The sequence below is a fragment of the Sarcophilus harrisii genome, chromosome 4, assembly GCF_902635505.1.
Source record: "Sarcophilus harrisii chromosome 4, mSarHar1.11, whole genome shotgun sequence".
In the NCBI taxonomy this organism is placed as follows: domain Eukaryota; kingdom Metazoa; phylum Chordata; class Mammalia; order Dasyuromorphia; family Dasyuridae; genus Sarcophilus; species Sarcophilus harrisii.
This window is the reverse complement of record NC_045429.1, coordinates 294,566,608-294,584,039: the sequence shown is the minus strand read 5'-3', so window position 1 is coordinate 294,584,039 and position 17,432 is coordinate 294,566,608. Positions and strand designations below refer to the sequence as shown.

Sequence of the window (17,432 nt, the reverse complement as noted above, 5' to 3'; positions counted from 1 at the left end):
AGGTTTCAAATCCTGTTTCTAGTACTATCTGTGTGAGCTTGAGCAAGGTATTTCACTTGTTTCTTTTCTTCTTCCAGAAATTGAATTAGATGATTTCTAAGGTCCCCTTATGATTCTAAAGACAATAATGACTATGAACTCAATAACTGCTGATATTAACATATCAACATACATATACATTTTAAAAGCTCTTTTTAGAGAAATTATCGAAATATTTGAAGTAATCTAGGTTTTATTCCCCTGGAAATTTTCTTTTTTTTTTTTAGTGTGTGTGGGTGGAAGGTAAAGAATGGGGAACTCCCCTTGTGGAAATTTCCACTTCTTATATAGATAAAAATCAGATCCCTTTTGTGACTTTTGTGACAGAGATGCTTGGAATGCTGATAATTTAAATACATCTAGTATGTCTGAGTCAGAACTTGAACACAGATTCTCCTCACTCCATGAAAACTCTTATCTGTTATCTGCCTCTCTTCCTTATTTTACAGATGAGATAACTAAGGTTAAGTTGCATGATCACACATCTTGAAGTCACAATCACACAACTATCAGAGAGCAGATAATAAACCTTAGTTTGTCTTTACTCCTAGCTCCACCCTCTTTCTATTGCATCATTATGTCTCTCAAGAGACTGTGAATTCTGGGAAAAAATTAGGGAATTGCAATTTAAATATTTGACTTTTATATGGGAATGATGTTTTTTTAAAGGATCTTCAGTGTGAAAAGTAAAGGCTATTTGAAGATGGAAGTTTATAGAATCATGAACAATGAATATGGAAATGAATACAGAAGTCTGCCACATCCAGTAGATTCCATGAATCTAAAAACATGGTGATTTCCACGGTGACAAGGAGTGACATGGAAAGGAGCAATGCTCCTAAAAAAAATCTAAGGGTTTAGAACTTCCTCTGGAGAAAATAACATTAGTGGAAGTAAATGTAATAGCTTTGAATCTGTTCTTTCTGTTCATATTAACCACTGACTGATAAGGGCAAGTTCAGTTGCAGGATGAATTTCTAGGAGTAGTGATACTGATAGTCATATTGAAAGATAGGTGAGTCCCTAGGATTAAGCTTTAACTTCACTTGAGATAGAGAAAGAAATCAGAATTTTAATGTAGAGTAATATATATAGTAGTATAATCAATTCTACATTAGATAAAACAAAACAGTTTTGGATAAGGTCTGCTGATTCATGGCTATGGGAGTATTATTCTATTATGATTCTGGTCATCAAAGCTAGGGGGAAAAATGCCTTCCCTGATAGATTTACCTTCCATCTACTCTGTATTTATTCTCTACATACTTGTTTATTTATATATTGTCTTTCCCATCAAAGTATAAGTACATAGTTAAGTGCTTAATAAATATTTATTGATTTATTGACTTTGATATAAAACAGGTATAACTGTCTCAGGATGCAGCAGATATATTTATAGCTGTATGAAGATATAGATATATACATATAAAGAAAGAAATTTGTGTCTAATGCATTCAATTGAAAGGCAGTGTAATGTATTAGATACACTATTATATTTGTTGTCTGCAACATAAGGTCTCACATCCCACCTGTAACACTCATTGGCTGTGTACCCATGAGCAAGTTATTTAACAGCTCCAAGTTCAGTTTCCTCATTTGTAATATGAGCATAATAATTTTTGTAATAGCTACCTCACAGAATTGTCAGGCTGAAATAAAATAATGTATGTAAAACACATACTTAAAATCACATGTCTTTTTCAACAGAAAGTGCAAGCTTAATTTAGAGCAGAGGTGTCAAACAATGCCTCTCCAATCAAGGGTGGCACACAACGTTCTCTAGTATACCAAATAAAAATATAATAAAACAGATAATATCATATTTTAAAACTAAGTCAATATGTGGCCTACAAGTATTCTTATGAATCAATTTTTGGCTCCCACTTTTATTTGAATTTGACATTACTAGTCTAGAGCATAAACAAGAAGCTTTCAGAATAAGTGTGCTACATTCCCTTCTTGCTTTTATAAAAGAGGAAAGAAATAACTTCACCCACTACACAGTGGCCTATCAAACCAGAAACAAAGACTTCCACAGTACAGCACTGTATTTATTACTTGGGACAAGCAACAATTTTGATATGGTTCCATAGGTGACAACAGTGGATGTATAAACTTCTTCTGGTATCTGACTTACTCAGAACGTCTGACCTTGACTAAATAGAACCAGATTAAACTAATTTCCCCGTCTTTAGTTTTGTTTCCGTTGTGTTGGATTTTGTGCCATATACATGTGTTTCACTGTTCTTTTTTGATGTTTTTAATTCTATAATTTATAAGAATGAACATTAGTCCAAGGAAACTTCAAAAGTTGTAGCTCTTAAAGAAAGTTGTTTAGATGTTGCATTGATTGTTGGTGTGGGAAGTCAAATGTTTCATTAATCATTCATACACAAGAAAATAGCATCATTTAGACCAAAGCACTAAGGAAAGTGTGGTAAAACAAAACAAAACAACAGTAATGAAAGCTGATGAATTATTGTTGCAAAACAGTTCAATCAATATTCAGAAAACAAAACCTTCAGAGGAATTTAGCACCTTGACTGGTTATTATTGATTTCTACAGAGAAGGCTTCTTGAAGTTGAAAGAACATCAACAAGACAAAAAAAAGATAGCTGTTAATCTGATATGGGGGGCGGTGGAAAACATTAATTAACAGGATCATGCAAAGCCTCATTGGGGAAAAAAAAGTAATTTTTACTGATAAAATTCATTTTTTCCCCCAAGGTATAATGTACAGTGCAGTGATAGGGCAAATTTCCATCAATTGGCTCTCAAGTGAACATGGAATGTTCAAATTTCCAAGGGTAAGATGAGAATCTGTCTTTGTAAAGACCCAGGAGCAGATTGATAAAAGGGGCTTCTAATATGGCTTTGGCTGGAGATACCTGGTAGGACAGTGGATAAAGCACTGGGCCTAAAAACCTGAATTCAAATTCAGCTTCATTTTACTATCTATGTGACTTTGGGCAAGTGACTTAACCTCTATTTGACTCAGTTTCTACTACTTTTAAATGGTTGGAATCTTTACAAAGTGTAAAGTCATTAGAGTTGATAGAGACAATAGTTATCTAATTTAGCATGGTTCAGTATGATTGATCTGATCCTACAAGGAGATGTTATGGGCCAGAAGAAACAAGGTACTAAGTAGAACTGATAGACAGTAATGCTTGTGTTCACACCTTTAGCGAGCTCATATAAGCAAGAAGCTCTTAGGTCCAGAGAGCACTCTGGGACAGACACAGAGGGATTCTGGGACAGACACAGAGCACTTTGGGAGAGCCAGAAGCCTTCTCTCGGAGGCAAGACAGATTCATTGCAACTTTCACCTTGGTGCTGGCTGGAGACATTCGGAGTTGAGCTAGAGGAGTCAGATCCATTCCATTTTCCACCTTTGTGCTGGCTGGAGGCTGAAGGACAAACCTTTGGATTTGGAGACATTTGGCAAGAGCTCTTAAAGCTTTGTCCCTTGCTTCTGCCTCTGCTTTCTTCAGCCTCCAGCCAGCACCTCCTTGCCTGGGGTTGGGCAGCTTTCTGGAGAGCCTTTCAGACCAGCATTGATCTCAGTGGGGGAAGCGCAGGAGCCCAGCCACCACAGCTGTGTGAGATGAAGTGAATCTGGTTGCGCCTCTGAGAGTGGGCTTCTCCTGAACTGACTTGACGCTCCCTTCTTCAATCTAATTCAGCTCAACTGCCAACTGAGCTTCTGTCCACTTCTTATATATCATCTCCCAAAGGTTGACTCTGCCTACAGGCAGAAAGGTGTGAATTCGGATATCTCATGCTAAACCCTGAAATCTCCCAAACATGTGAACTCCAATGAATACTTAAATACTTCTTGTTTATATGAGCTCTCTAAAGTTGTGAACACAAGCATTGTTTCTATCAGTTGTACTTAGTACCTTGTTTCAAGTTCTGGCCCATAACATCTCCTAGTAGGATCAGATCAATCATACTGAACCATGCTAAATTAGATAATTATTGTCTCTATCAATTCTAATGGCTTAACACTTTGTAAAGATTCCAACATTAAATTATGGTAGTAATGGTACTTACCTGGTAGGATTATTTTGAGGATCAAATGAGAGAATTTTGTAAAAGTGCCTGGTCTATTGTAAGTACCAAATTAGTATTTATTCCCTTCCTCTTGGCTAAGTGCATTGACAATTTGCTTCTAAATTCTAATTAATAAGTGATTATTTAATCTTATGATGAAAGGAAAACTTTCGATCAAGGTTCTAGTTTCCTAACATTAGCAAATGTTTATCAGATTTAAGAAACAAACATATCATTAGCAATTTTTCAAATTTGAAGGACACACATATATCAATAGTTGTTCGGAAGGAGGATGGTGAACAAAACACATACCATTGTCAAACTATACTTTGTTGCTTATCCTTGAAGGGTACCAGGATATATATGTAGACAGATATAATTAATTGCAGCTATTGACAAGATGGATCAAGAGGTAAAAAATGGTCATATCCCATGCCAAGTAAAATTTAAAATGAAAAACAAAACAAACAAAAAAAAAGAACAAACCCAGTTGTTTAAAGTCGTTGTTAATTTAGATGTAAAATCTTGAAATCAGACCAGCTCAAGGGACTTACTGAGGAGAAAGTATAACATGCAACAGGTGAGTGATTCAGCAAAGAAGTTCATTTATTAATCTGAAGATCCAAGTATAGTTTATGTGGTCCATGCCATTGGCCTGTTTTAGGATTCTTCCAAAGAACAGGTCCTACTAGTTCCTTATCTGAACAAGATGTCTTACGCTTCTGAAACAATCTTTCAGCAGGAGAAAACCTGTAATCATTAAGAGTTAAAAATTTAAGGGTTTATATGACCTTATTCACAGTTTATCCTCATATCCCCTTCTTTTTGTTTTTGTAAGAACATTTAAATATTACAGTGTTTACATTCAACCTGGAGGATTGTATGGTATGTCAAATGTGTGTTTAATATTATAATGCAAACAAAATTGCTTAAATTTGGAGGACATGTAAGCAGGACTGTTGTCCATTTTTAGCAACTGAAGTACACCTATAGAAGCAAATACAGTAAGCATATGTTCAATAACATGAGTTATAGTCTCTCCAGTTTGGAGAGTGGCTACTATAAAAGAAGAAAAGGTATCTACAAGGACATGTATAAAGGATAAACTTCCAAAAGAGAAATGATGAGTTAAATTTTTTTGACACATTTCTAAAGGTTTTACTCCTTTGGGATTTATCTGCACAGCTTGAGATGATAAATAATACAGTTCATATGAAGTGCAGGACTTCGCTGTATGCCTCACTTGCTCTTCAGTGATGTGAAATTGTTTGAGTAGAGATTGAACTGATTGTTGATGTATTTGATGGGATTGTTGTGCTTGTTGGACTGTAGAAATGTATGTGTTAATTAACTGGTCTGTAATAGAGTTCCCTTCACTTATCAGTCCAGATAGTTTCATGTGTGAATTAATATGGAAGCAATAAAGAGAGTGACTTTTAACATGTATAACAGTTTGCAATCTTTGAAATAAATGGAAAATATCAGTGTTTGTGGAGTTGCAAATGATAGCAGTTTCTATATTTTGTAAAATAAACTTGGAATATTTGCTGTCAGAAACCATGATTTTTCTCTAATGCTATTATGATAGCATATAATTCATTCTTTTGAGTGGAATTATATGGTGTTGTGATTATGCATTTCTTTTAGTGTGTTATGTAATAGGCTGCTCAACCATTTTTTTTGTGGCATCTGTAAAAATAGTTATGGCACCTTGAATGGCTTGTTTTTGTACTATCTTTGGAAACACCCATTGCTGCTCTCGTACAAATTGAAGAAGTTATCTATTGTCACTACATAAGTATATATAAGGATTTGCCACTCAGGATTTTGTTGTACCAGACTTCCCAATTGTTGCTGCATATATGATTGATGAATTACATGAGAGTCATTTCCTTGAATTTCTCTTGCTCAACCCAATCCCTTTTGTATTAATTCTGCTACTTGTAAGGGATAGAGGATTATTGACAGTGATGACTAAGATGGAAAATACAACCATTCAAATATCTGATCCTGATAATGTAACACACTCATGGGTTGCTGTTAAGTATCCAGGTTAGGAAGCTCCATGATGTTTGATGAAATCTTTGACAATTTACCATCTTGAAGTTTCTTTTCTATGATCTGTGATGAATCTAAAATAGATTGTGTTATAGCTCTAGGGAAATTCAATTCTGGCACCGCTCGTAAAATGTTATACAAAGATTGCAAGTCATCCTTGGTAATCTTCAAATAAGGTCTTGGAAGTCATTTAATGTCTTTAATATGTCTTTCCAAAATTGTACCTTATGATGTCTAACCTCTGGGACTTTACAATGTGGCTTAAGTAATTATATAAGGGCTCCTATGGGATTTTTTTTCTGAAACTACTCTCAGTCCATACTTTTCAAATTACTGTATCAACTTTTCAAGAGTAGTTGGTAATTTTTTGCTATGTAGGATAAGCACATAAAATGTTATCCATACAATGAATAATATAAACTTGTGGCCATTGTTGTCTAATGGGACAGAGGAGTTCATCTACATATTGTTGACATGGTATGGAACTGTTCTTCATCCCTTGAGGGAGAACTTTCCACTGATAATGTTTGTGGGGGCTTTAAGATTAATATTAGGCAGTGAGAAAGCAGAATATTTGCAATCCTGCTTTTGTAAGGGAATAGTATAGAAACAATCCTATAAATCAATAACTCACAATGGCCAGTTTTCTGGGATCATAGTAGGGGATGTTAACCCAGGTTGTAAAGCTCCCATATGTTCCATCCTTTCTTTAACTTTCCTAAGATCTATTAACATTCTCCATTTTCCTGATTTCTTCTTAATGGCAAATATGGGGGAATTCCAGATACTAGTGATGGATTCAATATGTCCTTTTTTTTTTTTTAATTGCTCTTTTATTATGATTTCCAGTGCTTCCAACTTTTCCTTATTAAGAAGCCATTACCCATCCTTCCATTTTATGGGGGGGAACCTCCACTTTCTCAACAGTAGTCATTAACAAAATCCCCTGTCCCTATTTTTATTCCCAGGTCATGTAAAATGTCTCAACCCCACAAATTCAGAGGAAGCTGTGGAAGGACATGTGGCTTAAATACTCCTTCTGTCTGTTGACTCTGCCATTTTAACCATTAAACAGGACTTGGGGCTCAACCTATTTCCTTATTGTTAGTTAGCCTTCACAACAGTCCTGGGAGGTGGGCGTTATTATTGTCTTCATTTTACAGATGAGCCAACTGAAATAGACATAGGTTAAGTGACTTGCCCAGGGTCACACAGTTAATTAGTGTCTGAGGCAGAATTTTAACTCAGATTCTCCAGACTCTGAGAGCAATGTTTTATCTCTCCTCTGTCCCACTTACCTGCATAATAATTTTATAGACAGAGAAATGGAGGTCCAAAGACCTCATTCAGTCATTTTTTTCATTCAGTCATTTTACTTGTGTCCAGTTCTTTGTGACCCCATTTATGGTTTTCTTGGCAAAGATAATGGAGTGATTTGTCATTTCTTTCTCCAGCTCATTTTACAAATAATGATCTGAGGTAAACATAGTGACTTACAGATACTTACTAGCTATATTCCTCATATTTATGAAACCAAAACTTATACAACTTTTCCTGAAACTAATACTCTGGACTCACTGATTTTTTAATTCCATGATACTTGCACTATGATAATAAAAAAAATAAACAAAATACTCTTCAGTTTTCCCCTGACTCTGCATTGTTAACTATGATTGGTAGCAGGGTCTAATCAATGGCTCTTTGGACAATTTTTGTCACAATTATTGATGAGCCCAAATGGGATACTCTCCAGCATAATCAAGGTAATATTTCCCTTAGGCAGATTTCTGGGCAGGAAAAATCAACTAACCAGCAAAGTTGCTTAACCTATCTAATAAACTATAGACAAAGGTTAGTGTTCTATGTACTTGTATGTACTGTCTCTTATGCCTGAATAACATTAGACATAAATCACTGGACTCTAGCATGACCAATGTGGCAGATGCCATGAGCATGGTACTATGATTCAGGAGCTTAAACCAAGGGCCAGGGTCTTAATGGGAGGCTCTCTTATTCCCTTCTTTTTTCTGAGTGAATACCCAGCTTTAAACTAAGACTCTTGCAAACTTTGAACTTTCACCTTATTTCCCATTAGCAAGTAAGCAAGAAACTTTCTCTCTGATTATGTTAAATTCCAAAAAGACCGAAGAAGGATGCATTTACTATTTCTGCCTTACTGCATTTGAATTTGACGTTTTTATGTCCTAATATATGGTCTATTTTTGTATAGGTTACATGAACTGCTGAAAAGAAAGTGTACTCCTGTTTGTCTTCATTTCGTTTTCTCCAGAGATCTATCATATCTAACTTTTCTAGTATTCTATTTACCTCTTTGACTTCTTTCTTATTTATTTTGTGGTTTGATTTGTCTAATTCTGAGAGTGCAAGGTTGAGATCTCCCACTATTATAGTTTTACAGAACTGAAAAATGACTGAACAATAACTAGTGAATTTCAATTTTGGAAAAGCAACAAGAATAGACTGCTTCTACTGGAGAACTAGAATATTGTGGTTCCTTGCCACTTATCTGCTTCAAAACTCATTAGAAAAAAAAAAAAAAAGAAAGAAAAAAGCTTCAGTCCTTGAAGCTTGCTGGGCATTTGCCTTGATTGAGCAATAGGAATATGAGATTGGCTAGACGTACTACTCAGTCCCCATTATTGTTATTATTGCCCTCAGCCATGAACAGCTCCTAGCCTGCAAAGGCACAGGACTATTCTTGTGAGCCCACAGTGTTGACCTGCTCTACGTTGGTGGACTTGTCCTGCAGTTCTTGCAGAATTTGTATCTATAGCATATAGTCTACTGGGTCCCAAAACAGCTGTTTTGGAAGGGGCATGGAGCTGTCATTGTGCTCAATAGGAGAAGCAGCATGAGGGGGAGAGATGGCAGTGGTGGTGAAGGACTCAGAACTCCTGGAAGCCCTGTTCCTTAAGCACTAACATAGCCCTGGGCTATGAAAGGCCCAGCCTCCACTTTCAGGCCACCACCACCAGCACTACCATCACTACTACCACCACCACTGGGGTTAAGTGTCATGGGGTGGGGTGGACAGCATAAAGGTTACATTTCCTCTCAGAAAGTGAACTAGGTCAAGAAGGGAGTGATTGGGCTGGGCTGGCTTATTTCTCTCCAGCTAAAAGCCCTACTTGGTCCTTTGGGGAATTGGGTGGAGAGGTATGGTTAGACACAATGTACTCCTTATGGAAAAAATCGTTTTCACCATTTATTATAACTTCTGGAACTAATAAATGATGAGTACTGAGGTAGCACTATATATGGCTTTCAAATGTTTTCTTTGGGTAAAAGAGTCTATTAAAAGGACTCATGATAATTGCAATAATTCTATTAATAGCTTTAAGACTTCTGCTGTTATGCCAGTGGAAGAAAAAAAGAAAAAAAAAGAAATTTGGTTCATTTCTTATACATTTGAAAAATAAGACCCTTATCAAAGAATCTTGCTGTGAAAATTGTTTACCAGTTACCTGCCTTCCTTCTAATTTTGGCTGTATTGGTTTTATATATGAATCAATATAGAAACTTGTTTTTTAATTTCATGTAATCAAAATTATACATTTTACCAGAATACTTGGATTGTAACTTTGTCCATTTTGAGATTAGTACTGTTAAGTTTCATTCCTTCATTTTTTTTTTCATTGATTCCAGATGAAATTTGTTATCAAGTTTTTGAACGCTATAAAATAATTCTTTGATAGCTTTATTAGTGTGGAACTGGATAGATAATTTAAGTAGTATTATAATTTTTGTTATATTGACTGGATCTACCCAGGACAATTTAATGTTTCTTCAGTTGTTTAGATTTGTCTTTATTTGTGTGAAAAGTGTTTTGTAATTATGTTAATATCCTTCTGTGTGGCTTGGCATGTAGATTCCCAAGTTTCTACATGCAGTTATTTTAAATGGAATTTCTCTTTCTATCTCTTCTGGCTAGGTTTTGTTGATAACATAATACTGTTGATTTATATAACTTTACTGCAACTTTCATTCATTTTCTTTTTCTAGTCTTTTTGTTATAGCTGGCTTTTCTAGGACAATATTGCAAAGTAATGCTTGTAAATGGACTTCCTTGCTTTATTCTGATCTTCTTGGGAAGACTTTTAGCTTATCTGCATTACAGTTAATGCTTGCAAGCATTTAGGTAGATACTTCTGATCATTTTAGGAAAGGCTCTATTAAATCCTATGTTTTCTAATTTTTTTTTAATGGGAATGTATGTTGTATTTTATCAAAAGATTTTTCTTCATCTATTGATATAATTGTACAATTGTTGTTTTTATTACTAATATGGACAAATATCGTTTTTTCTAATATTGATACAATCCTACATTCTAGGTGTAAATCTCACCAAGTCATACTGTATGATTCTTGTGATATATTGCTGGAATCTTTTTGCTAGTATTTAAAATTTTTATATCAATATTCATTAAAGAAATTGGTTTTCTCACCATTATTCCATTAAGGATTTTTTTTTTTTAATGAACACTGAATTAGAAATGGTAAAAAAAAAATCCAAGAAACTACAGTAAGTGCATTTTTACCAATCTATATCTGCAAAAAGAGAAGTGAGACATGCAAAAATGTTTGTAGCAGGATTTTTTGTAGTGGCAAGGAAATGGAAATTGAGTGAATGCTTATCAGTTGAGCAATGACTGAATAAGTTATGGTATATGAATGTAATGAATATAATATTATTGTTCTATAAGAAATGTTGAGCAAGATTATTTCAGAAATGCCTAGAAAGATTGACCTGAACTGATGAGGGAAGTGAGCAGAACTAATAGAACATTATATATGTTCTCTTAGATTATGTGATGATCAACTGTAATGGGCTTGACTCTTTTCAACAATGAAGTGATTCAAGGCAATTCCAGTAGACTTGTGATGGAAAGTCCACATTCCAGAGAACTACAGAGACTGAATATGAATCAAAGCATAGTACTTTCACTTTTTTTGTTTTGTTGTTGGTTTTTTGCCTGTTTTTTTCCTCTCATTTTTTCCCCATTGATCTGATTTTTCTTACATAGCATGATGAATATAGATATGTTTACAAGAATTGCATGTTTAATCTATATCAGATTGTTTGCTATCTTGGGGGTGGGGGAGATAGGAGAAGAGGGAGAAAAATTTGGAATACAAGGTTTTGCAAAGGTGAATGTTGAAAACTATCTTTTAATGGATTTGGAAAAATAAAATACTATTAAAAATAGATAATTGGAATTGGCTGGGGGTGGGAAGGTGGAGAGGGGGAAGGAGTGAGGAGAGGCAAGAAGCCTATAGGCAGTAGGAAGAAGTCTGCTTTTTTCTCTCTCAATTCTCTTTATTAACTCTCTATAGTTTGGCTTCTGATCAGATTATTCAACCAAAACTGCGGTCTAAAGTTACCAATAATGTCTGAATTGCCACATCTAATGGCCTTTTCCCTGTCTTCAACCTTCTTGAACTTTCAGTCAGAAAACTATTATTTCACTTGATGCTCTCTTTAGTTTTGTGTGGATACTAATTTACTCTCTAGTTTTTACTCTCACCTCTCTGACTATTCCAAATCTTTTTTGGATCTTCATCCAGATCGTACTAGCTAAATGTGGATCTACCATAGAGTTCTGTCCTGTAACTTATTCTCTTCTCTCAGCATACAACTGTACTTGATAATCTCATCAGCTGCAACAGGTCCATGTTATCTGTATTATCATACAGATAATAATTCTCAAATCTAGCCCTAACCCTGACGACTTACAGTCCTGAATTTCCAACTGATTATTAGCCTTCTCAAACTGGATGACATATAGGTATCATTTTTTTTTGGTACCAGACCTAAAACTATATTATATTTTATTTTAAAATTTTTCCCAGATTCAAATCAGGGACTTGCGGCCAAGATGGCAGAGAGGAGGCACACAGCTGGGTAAGTTCCGCATTTTCTCTCAGAATTCATTTCATGATAAGCCTCTGAATTAATGCTTGACTGAAAAAAAAAAACCCACAAATAGTTACCAAGAGAAGACATCCTTGAGATTTGACGGGAAAAGTCTGTTTTTCTCGAGGGCAGGGTCAGTTTTGGGTCGGGCTCAGTCTGAGGGCAGGCAGCAGCAGCAGCTCACAGCCAAGCAGACTAGAGGGGGTGGGGGTGGGGGTGGGATGTGATCTCAGCCATCTCTGCAGGGAGAGCTTTGCTACAGGATTGGATACTTTTGCCCTGGAAGCAAATCAGTAGCCCAGCAGAGAAGCTAAAAACACCAGGGGTGAAGAATACAACTCCAAACAGCTGGAGTTTCTCGGACCTGGCCACCTCCCACCAGCATCTCAGCCGGGTCTCAGAGCGGAGCCAAGGCGCACAGTCCCGTGCCTGCTTGCCCCCCCCCCCCTCCCCCGGTCTGAGGAAGCTTGGTAACACCACCTAGCCCCTACCCCAAAAATCAGATTCCATTTGGGTTTTTTTTCATTTTCCTAGTTTGTCTTGATTCTTCTCTGACAAATGAGCAAAAAAAGGAAAAAGGACCTTAACCATTGACAGCTTTTATGGATAGAAGGCACTTCCCTGGGAACTAAAACAGACTGTCTCATGAATCCCCAAAGGGGAATAAACTTTCCTCAACACAGCTGAATCCAAGAAGAAATTAAAAAGGTTCACAAGGACCTAAAAAAAAAAAGAAGGAGGGAGGCCAAGAGAGCTGGAGAACATCCGCAAAAGACAAGGGAAAAGAAACAAACCGAAAATAGGATTAGTAAACTGGAAACAGAAAAATAGCTCTCTAAAAATAAAATTGGGAATGGAAAAAAAATTCCATAGAACAAAACTCATTTAAAATTAAAAAGAAAAAAAAGGGGAAAAAATACTTCATTGAAAATCAGAATCGACAAAGGAATTGAATACTGGCAACGAATCAGTTAACAGAACAAAAAAAATCAAACAATGGAAAAAATGAAATATTCTTAAAAACAATACCCTGGAAAATAGGAGGAGACACAGTCAAAATTATTGGATCCCAGAAAAATATGAAAAAAAAGAGCCTGGACACATTTTCCAGGAAATTATCAAAAAACCCCCAGGTCATTAAAAGAAGATAAAAAGAAATTAAAAATTTTTGATCACCTACAAAGGGTGAAAATCAAATCAAAAAAAAGGGCCAAATCTAGAACCTCAACAAAGGAAAAAATACTCAAGCCGGGAAAAAACTAATTCAAATATAGAAGACAATAAGGATCACCCAGGATCTAGCAGCATCTACATTAAAAGATTGAAAGGCTGGAATATGATATTCCAAAAGGCTAAGGAACCCGATATGCAACCAAAAATAACTTACCCAGTCAGAATGAGCATCAACGAAATATGCGAATTTCACCTATTTTTGATGAAAAAACCAAAACAAAAAAGGACTACAAATAGAACTCAAGAGAAACCTAAAGGAAAAATCTTGAATATATTTTAAAAAGATTTAAAAGAAACATGATCCTTCTGAAACTAGAGGGGAAAGGACATTGACCAAAAAAGGGGAAAGTGGGGAAATTACATTCACTAAGGGCAAAAGGCCTTTATTCTGAGGAGAAAGAATGGGCAGATGAATATAATGGGATCTTACCCCATCAAATTGCTTTAAAGAAAAAGCATTTCAATTTAATGGGAAACTTCCCCCTCAGAAAAGTGGAAGGAAAAGTGAAAAGGAAGAAAAGCAAGCAGAAGGAATACAGAAACTGTGAGGGAAAGGAGAAGATGGGAGGAACCCAAGGGGGAAGGGATCCTAAAAAGGAAGGGCTGTGAACCAAGTGGTGCTCAAAGAAACAAAGAGGGTAAAAAGAAGGGAGGAAAGCAAAACGGGGTTGCAAGAACTAGTTAAGGTAATTTTAACCATAAATTGTGGGGTAAATTCCCCCATAAAGAGGTGAGGTTAAGAATGGAAAAAACCAGAATCCTACAATATGTTGTTGAAACACACCACAGGAGAAACATGGAGTAAAGGTTAAAGGTTGACAAAATCTACTTTGCTGGTGAAGTCAAAAAAAAGGGGGCCCCTGACCAGATCAAGCAAAAAGCAAAACGCTAATTAAAAGGAATAGGAAGGGCACTATTCTTGCTAAAAGGGTATAGAAGAAGCAATATCAATATTAAACATATATGCATCAAGTGGTGTAGCATCAAATTTTAAAAACAATTAAAGAGGTGTAAAGCAAACAGAAAACTATAATAGTGGGAGATCTCAACCTTGCACTCTCAAATTAGATAACAAACCAAAAAAAATGAAAAGAGGTCAAAGGGTAAATAGAATATGAAAAAGTTAGATATGAAGACCTGGAGAAAACGAAATGAAAGACAAACAGGGTACACTTTCTTTTCAGCAGTTCATGTAACCTAACAAAAATAGACCATATATTGGGACATAAAAACCTCAAAATTAAAATGCAGTAAGGCAGAAATAGTAAATGTCCTTTTCGACCCCGATGCAAAAAAATTACAATCAACAAAAATCCAAGGAAAGTAGACCAAAAGTTGGAAACAAATAATCTCATACTAAAGAATGATTGGGTTGAACCAAAATCATGATAAATTAATAACTTCACCCAAGAAAACGACAATAAGAGACATCATACCAAAATGTGGGATGCAGCCAAAGTGGTAATAATGGAAATTTCATATCTCTAGAGGCCTACTTGCATAAAGTAGAGAAAAGAAGGTCCCAAATTGGGCTTGCAACTAAAAATGCTAGAAAAGGAACAAATTAAAACCCCCAGTCAAACATAAACAAATTTAAAAAAAAAAAGAAATCAAAAATTTAAAGAAAAATACTATTGAATTAATTAATAAAACAAGAGTTGGTTTATGAAAAAAAAAAATTAAACAAACTCTTAGTAAATCTGATTAAAAAAGAAAAAAAACAAATTAGTCTTAAAATGAAAAGGGAAACTCTCCACTAACAAAAGAGGAAATTAGGCAAAATTAGAATTCTTTGGCCAACTTTGCAATAAATTCAACAAATTAAATGAAATGGAAGAATACCTTCAAAAATAAGCCCCAGATTAACAGAGGAAGGAAAAATATCCTAAACAGTCCCATCTTAAAAAAAATAGTGTTCTATTAACCAACTCCTAAGAAAAATCCCCAGGACCAGATGGATTTTGTAATTCTACCAAACATTTAAGAACAAATTAACTCCAAGTATAAAACTATTTGAAAAAAATAGGGATTGAAGGAGTCCTCAAACTCTTTTTGACACAGACATGGTACTGATACCTAAAACCAGGTAGGCTGAAAATGAAAAGAAAATTATAGACCAACTCCCTAATGAATATTTGATGCTAAATCTTAAATAAAATATTACAAAAGTTCAGAAAATCATCCTGAGGATAATACACTATGAAATAGGTTTATACCAGGAATGCAGGGTTTTCAATATTAGAAAACTATTAGCATAATAACTATTCAAAACAAACTAACAAAAAATATGTCATCTCAATGATGGAAAAAGCATTTGATAAAGCCAACATCCATTCCTAATAAAAACACTTGAGTATAGGAAAAATGGACTTTTCTTAAAATAGTCAGGGACATATATTTAAAACCGCAGTAAGCATCTATAAATGGGGAAAAACTAGAACCCCAGTAATATCTGGAGTGAAACAAAGGTTGCCCACTTCACCATTATTATTCAATATTGTATTAAAACATAACCTCGGCTAAGAGGAAAAGAGATTAAACGAATTAGTGTAGGAAACTATCCTCTTTGCAGATGAAGATGGTACTTAGAAAACCCGAGACTACTAACAAGCTATTAAAATATTTCATAACTTTAAAGTTGCAGGATATAAAATAAATCCCTATAAATCCTCACATTTTTATACATTACCAACAAAATCAATAGCAAAAGGGCAAAGAGAAATTCCATTCAAAATAACTTCACAGCATAAAATATTTGGGGAATCCATCTATCAAAGGAAATGAAATTATTTGACAAAATTACAAAAACTTTCCACAAAATAAAAGTCGACTTAAAAATTGGAAAAATATAAGTGCTCTTGGATACGGAAAATAATAAAGATGACAATACTCCCTAAATAACATTTATTTAGTTATAAATCAGACTTCAAGAAAATATTTTAATGATCTAGAAAAAAACAACAAAATTCATATGGTAAAAAAGGTCGAGTCTCAAGGGAATTAATGAAAAAAAAAATCAAATGAATGGCCTAGCTGTACCTGATCTAACACTATATTAAAACAGCAGTCACCAAAACCAAGGGGCAAAACAATTTTGATCAATGCAACAGGCAGGCACAAGACAGAATAGTCAACTATAGCAACAGTTTTGACAAACCCAAAGATCAATTTTTTAATTCATTATTTGACAAAAACTGCTGGGATAACTGGAAATTGTATGGCAAAATGGGGACCCCCTTAAACCCCGATTCAAGATAAGATAAAATGGGCCCATGATTTGGCAAAAAACAGATTATAAATAAATTAGAGGAACATAGGATAGTTTATTCTCAGACCTGTGGAGGAGGAAGAAATTTGTGACCAAAGATGAACAGAGACCATTATTGATCACAAAATAAAAATTTTGATTACATCAAATTAAAACCTTTTACAAACAAAATAATCAAACAAGATTAGAAGGGGAAGCAACAAACTGGGAAAACATCTTCACAGTTAAAGGTTCTGATAAAGGCCTCATTTCCAAAATATAAGAATTGACTCTTTTATAAGAAACCGCCATTCTCAATTGTAAATGGTCAAAGGATATGAACAAACAATTTTCAATGATGAAATTGAAACTATTACCACTCATATGAAGATGTTCCAAATCACTAAATTGAAATGCAAATTAAGACAACTTGAGATACACACCTGTCAATTGGTAAATGACAGGAAAAATAATAATAATTTGGAGGGATTTGGGAAAACTGGGTCACTGATCATTGTTGGTGGAGTTTGACAATCCAATCATTCTGGAACAATCTGAATTATGCCCAAAAAGTTATCAAACTGTAACCCTTTGTCCACAGTCTACTAGGCTTATACCCCAAGGAGATACTAAAGAAGGAAAAAGGGACCTGTATGTAAAATGTTTGTGGCCCCCTTTTTAGTTAAAACTGAAAAATGAATGGATGCCCATCAACTGGAGAATGGTTGGGTAAAGGGGTATATGAATGTTATGGAATATTATTGTTCTGAAGAAATGAACAGGATGAATACAGAGAGACTTGGAGAGACTTACATGAACTAATGCTAAGTGAAATGAGCAGAACCAGGAGATCATTATATACT

At 34.9% G+C, this 17,432-nt stretch overlaps 1 protein-coding gene across 2 annotated transcripts in view; it reads right to left on the bottom strand.

Moving 5' to 3' along the window:
* Positions 1–17,432, bottom strand: part of METRNL (meteorin like, glial cell differentiation regulator) — a 97,819-nt gene that overhangs the window by 35,977 nt on the left and 44,410 nt on the right. The gene's annotated exons all lie outside the window — the stretch shown is intronic.